Source organism: Macaca nemestrina, chromosome 5 (assembly GCF_043159975.1).
Source record: "Macaca nemestrina isolate mMacNem1 chromosome 5, mMacNem.hap1, whole genome shotgun sequence".
Classification (NCBI taxonomy): domain Eukaryota; kingdom Metazoa; phylum Chordata; class Mammalia; order Primates; family Cercopithecidae; genus Macaca; species Macaca nemestrina.
Window position 1 is genome coordinate 98932216 of NC_092129.1, and position 13244 is coordinate 98945459.

The 13244-nt window shown below is 40.9% G+C and overlaps 1 protein-coding gene across 12 annotated transcripts in view; it reads right to left on the reverse strand.

Annotated features, from left to right (window-relative positions):
- Positions 1-13038, reverse strand: part of LOC105496249 (putative uncharacterized protein encoded by LINC01590) — a 36301-nt gene extending 23263 nt beyond the window's left edge. For 8 of the 12 annotated variants that reach the window (XR_011623565.1, XR_011623563.1, XR_011623559.1 and 5 more), the window contains exons 1-5: positions 12961-13038; positions 7617-7672; positions 7400-7538; positions 4703-4815; positions 4014-4263 (exon numbers count right to left, since the gene is read on the reverse strand). The gene's annotated coding sequence lies outside the window, so the exon portion shown is untranslated. Of the gene's footprint in view, positions 1-4013; positions 4264-4702; positions 4816-6922; positions 7182-7399; positions 7539-7616; positions 7673-12960 lie in introns of all 12 variants that reach the window. The other 4 variants (XR_011623564.1, XR_011623560.1, XR_011623558.1 and 1 more) reach the window with 4 other exon arrangements.
- Between the last annotated feature and the right edge of the window lie 206 nt (positions 13039-13244).

The window sequence follows — 13244 nt, forward strand, 5'->3', positions numbered from 1 at the left end:
GAAGACAGACACCGAACTGAGGAAGCAAGACTTTTAACAACCTGCTCTCTCTGGTACTCATCAATTCCTGGAGAGGAAGAGCTCACTCATCCCCATGGGAGGGCATTAATCTATTTTTGGGAGTCCTTCCCCATGACCCAAATACCTCCAACTAGTCCCCGCCCCTCAACACCCTCACATTGGGGATCAAATTTCTTTCCTTTCCTTCCTTCCTTCCTTCCCTCCCTCCTTCCTTCCTTTCTTCCTTCCCTCCTTCCCTCCCTCCCTCCCTCCCTCCCTCCCTCCCTCCCTCCCTCCCTCCTTCCTTCCTTCCTTCCTTCCTTCCTTCCTTCCTTCCTTCCTTCCTTCCTTCCTTCCTTCCTTCCTTCTTTCTCTCTCTCTCTCTCTTCTCTCTCTCTCTCTCTAAGGTCTGGCTCTGCTGGAAGTGCACTGGCATGATCTGGGCTCACTGCAACCTCCATCTTCCAGGCTTAAGCCATCCTCCCACCTCAGTCACCCAAGTAGATGGGACTACAGGCACGTGCCACCACCCCAGCTAATTTTTGTATTTTTTTGTAGAGATGGGGTTTCGCTATGTTGCCCAGGCTGCTCTCGAACACCTGAGCTCAAGTGATTCACCTGCCTCAGCCTCCCAAAATGTTAGGACTATGGTTGTGAGCCACCGTGCCTGGCCTGGGGGTCAAATTTCAATACGAATGTTGAGGGGGACAAACCACATCCAAACATAGTACACATACTATTTTTTCTCTCTCTCTTTTTTTTTTTTTTTTTTTTTGTTCTTTTTTTTGTAGAGACAGGGTATCCCTGTGTTACTCAGGCTGGTCTCAAACTCCTGGGCTCAAGCAATCCTCCCACTTCAGCTTTCCAAGGTGCTGGGATTATAGGTATGAGCCATTGTACCCAGCCCATTCTTTTTTTTTTTTTTTTAAATAGAAACTTATTATTCCACCAGAAAGTTGTATCATAATTTATGTAACTAGCTATATTTAAATTGTTTAGTCCTTTTTTTAAAACAAATAATACCATAATGACAATCTAGTCCATATGTTATTCTGCATGTGTTAGAATATCTATAGGATAAATTCCTGGAAGTGGAATTTCTGGTTCAAAAGGTATATATATGCCAAAGATATTGCCAAACTGAATTCTCTACTTTCACCAACACAGTTTTATAATACTATTTTTTGCCAGTCTCAGATTTTAAAAGGTCTTCTCAGTGTAGTTTTAATTTGCATTTATTTTGAGTGATTGAAAAATCTTTCCTATTCTTCAATGATGTTTAGTTATTTTTATATTTTCTATTTAAAATTTTAATCTACTTTCCTATAGGGTTGTTAATCTTTTTTATTGATGCTTAAGAGTTCCTTATATAGTCAAGAAATAAGCCCTTTGTCTGTGATAGGAAATGCAAATATTTTTCTTAGGTTTGTGGTTTATCTTTTGACCTTGCCTGTAGTTTTTCTTTCTTTCTTTTTTCTGTGTTTTAAAATTTTCTTTTACAGCAACATTCCACTGAAGCCTATGATTTTTGACCTAGAAGCTTTTAAACAAATTTTTATGAAGTTAAAGTCATCAATTTTTTATTAATATTGTTTCACCCCTGGGTTTTGTGTCAAAAATAGAAGGTCTTCCTCAATCTGATTTATGTAAAAATTCTTACATGACTTCTTTTCATACTTTTGCAGTTTTATTTTTACTTGTAAACTTCGATCTAGTTGGAATATATTTTGATGTATTACAAGAGAGGATTCAATAATATTTCACCTCAATAACTCTCCAGTTGCCTTCAAACCATTAACTGAATGTCATGTTTTTTTCCACTACTTTGAAATGCCATTATATTGGTTTGTTTTCTGTTGCTTATAACAGAATATCTGAAACTGGGTAATTTATAAAGGAAAGGAATTTATATCTTACAGTCTGGGAGGCTGAGAAGTCCAAGGTTGAGGGGCCACAGCAGGTGAGAGCCTTCTTGCTGGTGGGGTTCTCTACAGATCCCAGGTGGTGCAGGGCTTCACAATAGCAAGTGGGCTGAATGTGCTGTGTATGCTAGCTCAGATCATTCTTCTTGTCCTTTTTTTTTTTTTTTTTTTTTTTTGAGATGGAGTGTCATTCTGTCTCCCATGCTGGAGAGCAGTGGGGCGATCTCGGCTCACTGCAACCTCCACCTCCTCAGTTCAAGCGATTCTCCTGCCTCAGCCTCCTAAGTAGCTGGGATTATAGGTGCCCGTCACCACGCCAAGCTATTGCTCTTCTTTTAAAGCCATCAGTCCCACTCTCATGCTAACCCATTAGTCCATGAGTGGATGATGAGATCGCTCATCATCTCCTCTTTTTTTCTTTTTCTTTTCTCTCTGGTTTTTTTTTTTTTTTTTTTTTTTAAGACAATCTCCCTCTGTCACCCAGGCTGGAGTGCAGTGGTGGGATCTCGGCTCACTGCAACCTCTGCCTCCTGGGTTCAAGAAATTCTCCTGCCTCAGCCTCCCAAGTATCTGGGATTACGGGTGTCGACCACCATGGCCAGCTAATTTTTGTAGTTTTAGTAGAGATAGGGTTTCTCCATGTTGGCCAGGCTGGTATCAAACTCCTGACCTCAAGTGATCCACCCGCCTCAGCCTCACAAAGTTCTGGTATTACAAATGTGAGCCACCGTGCCCAGCCCCAATCTCCTCTTAAAGGCCTCACCCTTCAATGCTATCACATTGGGGATTAAGTTACCAACACACGAAATCTGAGGGACACATACAAACCACAGCAGCGATCTTTGTCATATACTAAATTAATAAATGCATAAGTGTATTGGTATCTCTTTCTGGAAATTCTATTCTGTGCCACTGATTCTTGTGTCTCCTGCCCCACAACTACTGCTTCCATTTCTATTGGTCTATAGTGAAAAGGCTAGTGCTCTATCATTGCATTTATTGTCAGAATGTCTCCAGATATTCTTGCTGCTTATTTTTTAACCTGAAATTTATAATCAGCTAGTTTAGTACCTTGCAAACAATATCAATACCAAAACCAAGATAGAGACAAAGACTAAGACCAACAAGAGCAACAACCACAACGCTGTGGTATTTTGTGGGTTCCTATTATATTCATACTCTTCAGCTCCAATCTTATCTATCGCCTTTAGCATATTTGAATCACGACAAACAAAGTCGATTTCTGTTTTGTCTCTGAATCTTTCCCTTTCTTCCTTCCTCCCTCCCTTCCTTTCTTCCTTCCTCCTTTCCTCTCTTCCTCTCTCTCTTTTTCTTTCTCCCAGGCTGGAGTGCAGTGGTGATCTCAGTTCACTGCAACCTCCACGTCCTGGATTCAAGTGATTCTCCTGTCTCAGCCTCCCGAGTAGCTGGGATTACAGGCCCAGGCCACCATACCCAGCTAATTTTTGTATTTTTAGTAGACATGGGGTTTCACCATGTTGGCCAGGCTGGTCTTGAACTCCTGACCTCAGGTGATCCACTTGTATTGGCTTCCCAAAGTACTGGGATTACAGGCATGAGCCACCACGCCTGGCCAATTCTTTATTTTTTTCTTTTTTTGAGACAGTGTCTCACTCTGTCCCCCAAACTAGAGTGCAGCGGCAGGATATCGGCTCACTGCAACCTCCCATGCCTGAACTCAAGCCATCCTCCCACCTCAGCTTCCCCAATACCTGGGACTACAGGTGCTTGCCACCACAGGCTAGCTTTTTAAATTTTTTGTAGAATCAGGGTTTTGTCATGTTGCTCAGGCTAGTCTCAAACTCCTAGGCTCAGGCAATCCAGCTGCCTCAGCCTCCCAAAGTGCTGGGATTACAGGTATGAATGACCACACCCGGCCCGAATTAATTCTTTCTGAATCAACTTCTGGTTGTGGCTGCTATCTTAGTTTCTCCTTCATCATTGGTTTGGACTGTTGTTCTGGGTTCTGTGCTTCAGCAATCCTGATATCCTTCTATTCACTTCTTCTCAGTTCATGCTATAGCATAATTTAAAGCAGTTTGTTCAAAATTGTAATTATAAAGGACTTACCAGAACATACCTTTCATTCGCTTCTTTTAGATAGAATTCTTATACTCTTGAAACAATCTTTCAGTCATTTCAATTCAAACTGGAGTTTGTGATTCTAACCTTTACATTTTTAAGTACGCTTTCCACTTGAGTTCTTCAAGATTTAGACAAACGACCGGTTTCTATGCAACCACGCAGGTGAAGGGCATGTTCTATCTTGCAGCTTTCCATTCCTTAGCAAATGTGCTTCCATCTGTAGTCAATAAATATACTCCACAGGGAAAAAGAGAAAAACATGAATTGTCTAAAATAATTCTTACATTAAATGTCAGCAGGCATTTTATAAGATTAATTTTTTAAGCTAAAATAAAAGTTCTACCCACCATTGACTAAATATATTTTAAAGCCTACAGGCATAAACTATACTTCACAGACATCTACATGAATACATAAAAGACTGAAGAAACCAAACATGATAAAATTGGCACATTTTAAAAATTAGAATAAAAGCCTGGAGAATCTGCATGAGAAATGCAGAACAATATATGTCTTGTGGGGATGAAAAATAATAACCAACAGTTGGTGCACAGATGCTCCTTGACTTATGGTGGGATCAAGTCCTGATAAATTCATTGTAAGTTGAAATTATTGTAAGTCAAAAATGCATTTAATACCTAATACACTGAACATCACAGCTCAGCCTAGCCTACCTTGAATGTGCTCAGAACACTTCCATTAGCCTGCAGTTGGGGAAAATCGTCGAACACAAAGCCTGTTTTGTAATAAAGTGTTGAATATCTCAGGTGATTTATTGAATATTTTACTGAAAGTGAAGAACAAAACGGCTGTATGAGTTCTACGGAATGCATATTGCCTTTTCACCATTGTAAAGTTAAGAAGTCTTAGTGTGAACCATTGTAAGTCAAGTACAATGCTAAGCATTCTATTGAGTCCATGTCACGACCCTGTGGACCAGGTGCAATTATTATCCTCATTTTGTAAGTGAAGAAACCTGAGGCTTAATAAGCACTTTGTTGAAAGCCAGCCACTTGCCAACTGGTAGACCAAGATTCACACGTAAGCAGCCCAATCCCAGGTCACTATACTGCTACTATGCAGAAATCCCAAAGTGCTGGGATTACAGGTGTGAGCCACTGCTCCCGGCTTATGAATGATTTTTTGAAATCAGCTTTATTCGGTTTAATAGACATAAAATTCACCAATATTCAGTGCACAATTAGATGCATCTCAAAAGTACACAGTAGTGTAATCACCACTGAAGTCGTAATATGGAACATTTCTGCCATCCTGGAAAATTCCCATGCCCCTTCACAGTCGGCTTCTCTCCCATACTCTCTGACTCTTGGCAACCACTCATTGGTCTCTTTTCTGTCATGAGAGTTTTGCATCTTTTAAAATTTCATATAAATTGAACCATATGGTAGTAGTCTTTGAGGATGAATTTTTTAATTTACATAATGCTTTTGAGGTTTATGACGTCACATGTACGTTACTGACTTTTGAAAAAGAGACAGGGTCTTGTTCTGTTGCCCAGGTTGCAGTGCAGTGGCACATCATAGCTTTTACTGCAGCCTCAAACTCCTGGGCTCAAGCAATTCTCCTGCCTCAGCCTCCCAAGTAGCTAGGACTACAGGCATGTACCACCACAACTGGCTAATTTGTAGAATTTTTTTTTTTTTTTTTTTTTTTTTTTTTTTTTTTAGTGGAGATAGGGTCTCACTCTTTGCCAAGGCTGGTCGTAACTCCTGGCCACAAGCAATCCTCCAGATTTGTCCTGTTATTCTTTTTTATTGTTGAGTAATATTACATTGCATGGGTGTGCCACAATTTATTTATTCACCAATTGATGAGCATTTGGGCTGTTTCCAAATTGGGGCAATTATAAATAAGGCTGCTATGAACATTTGTATACAAGTCCTTGTATGGACAAATGTTTTAATTTCTCTTGAGTAAAGTCATACTAGAAATATGACTTCTAGATTCTATGACAAGCAATACAAAATGGTTTTGTAGGTGAAAATCATGAGGATGGTATGCAAATAATTGCCTTTTGTTAACTGATCCCCATGAGCCTATGAAACCATATTAATGTAAAATGGCATCTTTTATTTCAGTTAATTATTTCAATGATCACATCTTTTATTTCTTTCATTTATTTGTAGTTAAAAGATACCAAATTACTTTTTAATTAATTATCCAGAAATCAAGGGATAAAATTGCAAAACAAAATGTCAAATTTCTAGGTGGACCTTGACCCTCTTGAGATCCCTGGAACTGGTGACCACAATTGTAGGATTTTTTTTTTTAATCTCCCAAGGCCCTTCCCAAAGAGTCTGGAATTGTCTGCATTCCAAAGAACCCAGAGATAGTATTTTGTCAGGTACAAACCTATTGTCCTGAACCAATAGAGGAAACAACCATTATCCTGACCATCTGAAATCTTGAGAAGAACAAACATATGAGAACTAGGAAAACTTGTCTTTGACACGGTAGAATCCACTTTATATGCTGAAATCAAATTTTGAATCAAGCCATTCCTTCACTAATGTGGAGAGGACTTAGCACTAAGCAAGAATAAGTTAGGCTAGAAGGCTACTGATTCTAAGTGTTGGCATCCACCAGTATAGTATAATATCAACTAAGTGGCACTACATGCCCATTATTGTTTTTTCTCCAGCCCTCAAACATAATGATATGGTTTGGCTCTGTATTCCCACCCAAATATCACCTTGAATTGTAAGAATCCCCACGTGGTCATAGGAGGGACCCAGTGGTAGGTAATTGAATCATGGGGGCAGATTTTTCCCGTGCTGTTCTTGTGATAGTGAATAAGTCTCATGAGAGCTGATGGTTTTATGAAGGGGAATTCCACACACACGCCCTTCTGTCTACCATCATGTAAGACGTACCTTTGCTTCTCTTTTTCTTTCCACCATGATTGTGAGGCCTCCCCAGCCATGTGGAACTGTGAGTCCAGTAAACCTCTTTCCTTTATAAATTACTGAGTCTCAGGTATGTCTTCATTAGCAGTGTGAGAACAGACTAATACACATAACAAGTGTGTTCACTGTCTTACTATCCACTTCATTGAATTCTCTAATTGTAAGGACTACTCCTTATTTTATGTACTATGAACACAACCATCTTCACCTGACATATGGTAGTTTGCTTCTTGATGCATGTTGAATAAACAAAATCAATAATTAATATCTCATACATCGAATTAAAAGCTGCAATATAAAATTAAAAACTATAATGTAATTAAGAATGACATCCATAGAATTAGCTAATTCTATTATGTAACTAAATAATATCTTTAAAATAGGCAAATGAAACAAATAGCACCACTTGGGGACACTGAGTTGGGGTGAGGGGATGAGGTATACCTGTGCAGCATACAGTAGTATATCAAGAATACTGCCTGGTCTTGGGGTTCAGTTTGGGTCCTCAGCAGAGGAAGTCCTTTATGATCTTAAAGTCCAATGATGGGAAATAGATACCCAAAGTAGGTAAGATGGAAAGTTCCTAAGGTAAATAAGAAATACCGTATGTGGTTAAGAGTAAGGCAGACAGATGGGCTTGAATTTTGACTTTGCCACTTACCAGCTTACTGAGCTTAGGGAAAAACATTTAGCCTCTTTGTTCCTTAGTTTCTTTATCTGTAAAATGGGGGTTATAATTGTACTCATGTCATATGGTTGTTGCAAGGATTAAATGAGTTAATATAGTATATGATAAATACCTAGAGTGCTTTGTCCACATAAGTACAGAATACATATTAGCTTTTACAATAAATACAGAACAATATAGAGCTAGAAGTACAGTAGGATATTTGGGGATGGCATCCATCATTTTTCAGCTGTGTGACCCTAGGTAAGTTAATCTTGATAAATTTTAATTTACTTCTGTATAAAGTAAGAATAATTAATTCTTACCTCTGAGGATTGTTGACAGAATTGCAGACAATGTGTGTAAACCCAGTGCCTGATGTGAAGCATTCAACATATAGGAGCTATACTGTCCCCTCTTTTATGTCTCAGAATGTAAAATTTGAGACCTAACATGCAGTTGCTCTATATTAAGGGATACTTTTAACTTTACTCAATTCAATATAAAAGTGTTTCTATTCAGAACTAACTAGAGAAAAAAGAACAATTTTCAATGCTGCAATTTAAACTCAGAAATAGTTGGTTCTGCAATTTTCAAACAGAGTGGCAGAAATTGGAACCAGGCAGAATACTACCCTCAAGTGCCTGAATGCCTTTATCTGGTGGCTGTGATGCTGCAGTTGAATAATGCAGGTGGAGCACTCACATGCTGTCTGGCTTACTATTAGCAGACAACAAATGGCAGTACTTTTTTCCTTCCTTTTCTAAGTGATCCCAGACAAGCACAAATAAAACTTTATTAGAGGTAGCAGAGTGTCTAAATCCTCTCTCTGTAAATGAACCTAACTTTTGCCAAATAGTGTCTACATGATGTCAGTGGAAATAAGGCCCCTAAAGCTAAAATATGCAAGCTTTATTTTTATTTTTTTTAAGACAGAGTCTCATTCTGTTGCTGTTGTGGTTTGACTGTGTCCCTACCCAAATCTCATCTTGAATTGTAGTTCCCGTAATTCCCACGTGTTGTGGGAGGGACCCAGTGGGAGATAATTGACTCATGGGGGCCATTTCCCCCATACTGTTCTCATGGTAGTGAATAAGTCTCACAAGATCTGAGGGCTCTATAAGGGAAACCCCTTTTACTTGGTTCTCAATTCTCTCTTGTCTGCTGCCATACACGATGTGCTTTTTACCATTCATCTTCCACCATGATTGTGAGGTCTCCCAGCTACGTGGAACTGTGAGTCAATTAAACCTCTTTTTCTTTATAAATTATCATCTCAGGTAAGTCTTTATCAGCAGCATGAAAATGAACTAATACAGTAAATTGTGCTAGGTAGTGGGGTACTGCTATAAAGATACCCAAAAATGTGGAAGCAACTTTGGAACTGGGGAACAGGCAGAGGTTGGAACAGTTTGGAGGACTCGGAAGAAGATAGGAAAATGTGGGAATGTTTGGAACTTCATAGACACTTGTTGAATGGCTTTAATCAAAATGCTGATAATGATATGGACGATGAAATCAAGGCTGAGATGGTCTCAAATAGAGATAAGGAACTTGTTGGGAACTGGAGTAAAACTATGTTTTAGCAAAGAGACTGGTGGCATTGTGCCCCTGCCCTAGAGATCTGTGGAACTCTGAACTTGAGGCAGATAATTTAGGGTATCTGGCAGAATTTCTAAGCAGCAAAGCATTCAAGAGGTGACTTGGGTGCTGTTAAAAGCATTCAGTTTTAAAAGGGAAACAGCATAAAAGTTTGAAAAATTTGTAGCCTGACAATGAGATAGAAAAGAAAACCCATTTTCTGAGAAGAAATTCAAGCATGCTGCAGAAATTTGCATAAATAACAAGGAACCAAATGTTAATCACCAAGACAATAGGAAAAATGTCTACAGGGCATGTCTCTAGAGATCTTTGCGGAGCCCCTCCCATCACAGGCCTGGAGTTCTAGGAGGAATAAATCGTTTTGTGGTCTGGGCCCAGGGATCCCCCTGCTCTGTGCAGCCTAGGGACTTGGTGCCCTGCTTCCCAGCCACTCCAACCATGGCTAAAAGGGGCCAAGGTATACCTCAGGGCATGGCTTCAGAGGATACAAGCCCCAAGCCCTGGCAGCTTTCACATGGTGTTGAGTCTGTGGGTGCACAGAAGTCAAGAATTGAGGTTTGGGAACCTCCACTTAGATTTCAGAGGATGTATGGAGATGCCTGGATGTCCAGGCAGAAGTTTGCTGCAAGGGCAGGGCCCTCATGGAGAACCTCTGCTAGGGCAGTGCAGAAGGGAAATGTGGAGTTGAAGGCCCCCCACACAGAGTCCCCACTGGGGCACTGCCCAGTGGAGCTGTGAGAAGAGGGCCACCATCCTCCAGACCCCAGAATGGTAAATCCGACAACTTGCATTGTGCACCTGAAAAAGCTGCAGATGCTCAACAGCAGCCTATGAAAGCAGCTAGGAGGGGCTGAACTGACAAAGGCCGTGGGAGCCCACCTCTTGTATCAGTGTGACCTGGATGTAAGACATGGAGTCAAAGATGATTTTGGAGCTTTAAGATTTGACTGCCACACTGGATTTTGGACTTGCATGGAGCCTACAGCCCCTTTGTTTTGGCCAGTTTCTCCCAATTGGAATGGCTGTATTTACCCAATGCCTGTACCCCCATTGTATCTAGGAATTAACTTGCTTCTGCTTTTATGGGCTCAGGTGGAATGGACTTGCCTTGTCTCAGATGAGATTTTAGACTGTGGACTTTTGAGTTAATGCTGAAATAAGACATTGGGGTACTGTTGGGAAGGCATGATTGGTTTTGAAATGTGAGGACATGAGATTTGGGAGGGGCCAGGAGCAGAATGATATGATTTGGCTATGTCCCCACCCAAGTTTCATCTTGAATTGTAGCTCCCATAATTCCCACATATTGTGGGAGGAATCTGGTGGGAGATAATTGAATCACGGGGGTGGTTTCCCCTATACTGTTCTCATGGTAGTGAATAAGTCTCATGAGATCTGACAGTTTTATAATGGAAACCCCTTTTACTTGGTTCCCAATTCTTATCTGCTGTCATATAAGATGTGTCTTTTGCCTTCTGCTATGATTGTAAGGCCTCCCTGGTCACGTGGAACTGTGAGTACATGAAACATCTTTTTCTTTATAAATTACCCAGTCTTGGGTATGCCTTTATCAGCAGTGTGAAAACAGACTAATTACAGTTTTTCAAGCTGGAGTGCAGTGGCAGGATCACAGCTCACTGCAGCCTCAACCTCCCAGGCTCAATCAATCCTCCCACCTCAGCCTCTTGAGTAGCTGGGACTACAGGTGCACACCACCACACTCAGCTTGTTTTTTGTACTTTTTGTAAAGAAAGGGTTTCACCGTGTTGTCCAGGCTAGTCTTGAACTCCTGGGCTCAAGTAATCTGCCCACCTCAGACTCCTAAAGCGCTGGGATTACAGGCGTGAGCCACTATGCCTGGCCTAAAACACACAAGCCTTAAATAAGTCAGATGAAATCAGAGTTGGAGAAAGAAACTATCAGAGTGATCTTTTGGTGATATAAAAGTCCAGTGATTACTAAACTGCCCAACTCCTTGTGCTTTGTGATTAGGATGGAGGCTTCTCCATCGGTCCGAGTGATGCTATACATCTGTTTCGTAGCGCACAAGTTCCTTTACTGCAAAAAGAAAGTTCATGTCTTGGTAGCATAAATTCCAGAAAATTAAACTGCAGTAATTTCTTAAGAGTCCTCAGTCTTAGAGGCCTTCCCAGATGGCCTCCAGGAGTTAACACAGCTTCCTAATTACCAGAAACCATGTGAACTGCATGCACTCTTACTGTACAGGTAGCATCTAAGACAACTAAGATAAATGGACTTCTTTAAGTTCTCTTTAAAGTAACTCTGCAAAATGTTTACAACTTTAATAATTTATATGGGGCATAGTATCTAAGGTCTATAATGGCCTCTCTAGGTATTGTACTCAAAGGAGAGTTATTATTGTTCTCTGTCAAATTATGCTAAAAATTGGTTCACTCGGGGAATTTTTTTTCTTTTTTTTTTTTTGAGACGGAGTCTTGCTCTGTCACCTGGGCTGGAGTGCAGTGGCGCGATCTCAGCTCACTGCAACCTGCGCCTCCTGGGTTCACGCCATTCTCCTGCCTCGGCCTCCTGAGTAGCTGGGACTACAGGCACCCCCTAATTTTTTAAATATTTTTAATAGAGATGAGGTTTCACCATGTTAGCCAGGATGGTGTCTATCTCCCGACCTTGTGATCCACCTGCCTTGGCTTCCCAGAGTGCTGGGATTACAGGTATGAGCCACTGTGCCCAGCCCACTCGGGGAATCTTTTTAAAAATAGTCTGACTTAATCTCTGTCTCAGTCAAGTTTCACTTGAAAATCAGGCATGAGGGTCCCAATGAAATTTCAAAAACATAACTCATTTTCAATTTTCACTTGACTTTGCTATTTCACTTGACTTTGCTATTTCACTTGACTTTGCTACAGGCAATTAGTCTCTCTCCAGAACCCTGAGGGCAAATCTGTCTTTCCTGACATTAGGATGGTGGGAGGGAGCTACAGAGTGTACCCCTCCACACATTTACTCGTGAGGCTTGGCATCAGGAGAGTACATCCAGCATGTTCAGGGAAGGGCATCCAGTTCTGTTTCCCATCATTCTTGGCTCCCTGCTCATGTCTGCTGGAAGGGTTAGGGTTCTGAAACCACTTTTGCAAAACTTATGACAGTGAGAGAAATCTAACATAGCAGACTCCATCTTGCTTCTAACCTCACAAGCTTATTGCCCTTGCTCATTCCTGAGTGTAGGCCAAGCTAACCATGGGAGGAATTTATTGTTTAACATTAAAGCAAGGAAGATAATTGCCCCTTCCCAAAACTACCCTCCTCCTAGTTCAGGCACTAAAACCACCTTTGCAAAATGAATGAAAGGCCAAAATGTTAGAATTATGGGAGGAGCCTGAATTCTGCTAAGACGTATGCATAGTTCAGTGATAACCAGCCATGTTCCCTAGCTTGCTTACTACTCACGAGTCATGTAGCCAGAGGTCACAAGAGTTGTAACTTTCTCAATTGTTCCTACAGATAACATCTCTATTGTAAAACCTAAGATTGTTGTTTGAGATCTTTTTCAGACATTTGCATCCTGATGAACTGACACCACTTGGACCCATGACTCATACCAAGGAAATTAATCAAACTGGTCCTGTAACTCCCACCCAGAAGCTGACTCGGTGTGCGAAGACAGTTCCAGCGCTCCTGTGATTTCATCCCCAACCAATCAGTAGCACCCATTCCCCAGCCCCCTGTCTGCCAAATTATCCTTTAAAAACCTTACCCTCTGAGTTCTCAGAGAAGTGGATTTGAGAAATATCTCCCACCTTTTTTTCTTTTACAACTGGCAAATATAAGTGAGTCTGTAGCCATACCAGACCAATCTGACCCAACTTTTATGTAACAAAGTAGTACATTGTTTTCCAGTTGCCATGGACCCTCAGGTCATGTAACCTGAGCATGCCCAGATGGACCAAGTGTTCAAACACAGAGGGAACTAATTGCTCAGACTCAGGAGTGGGAACTGAATTAAAGAAGTGGACATTGCATGGCAGGATCCAGAATCTA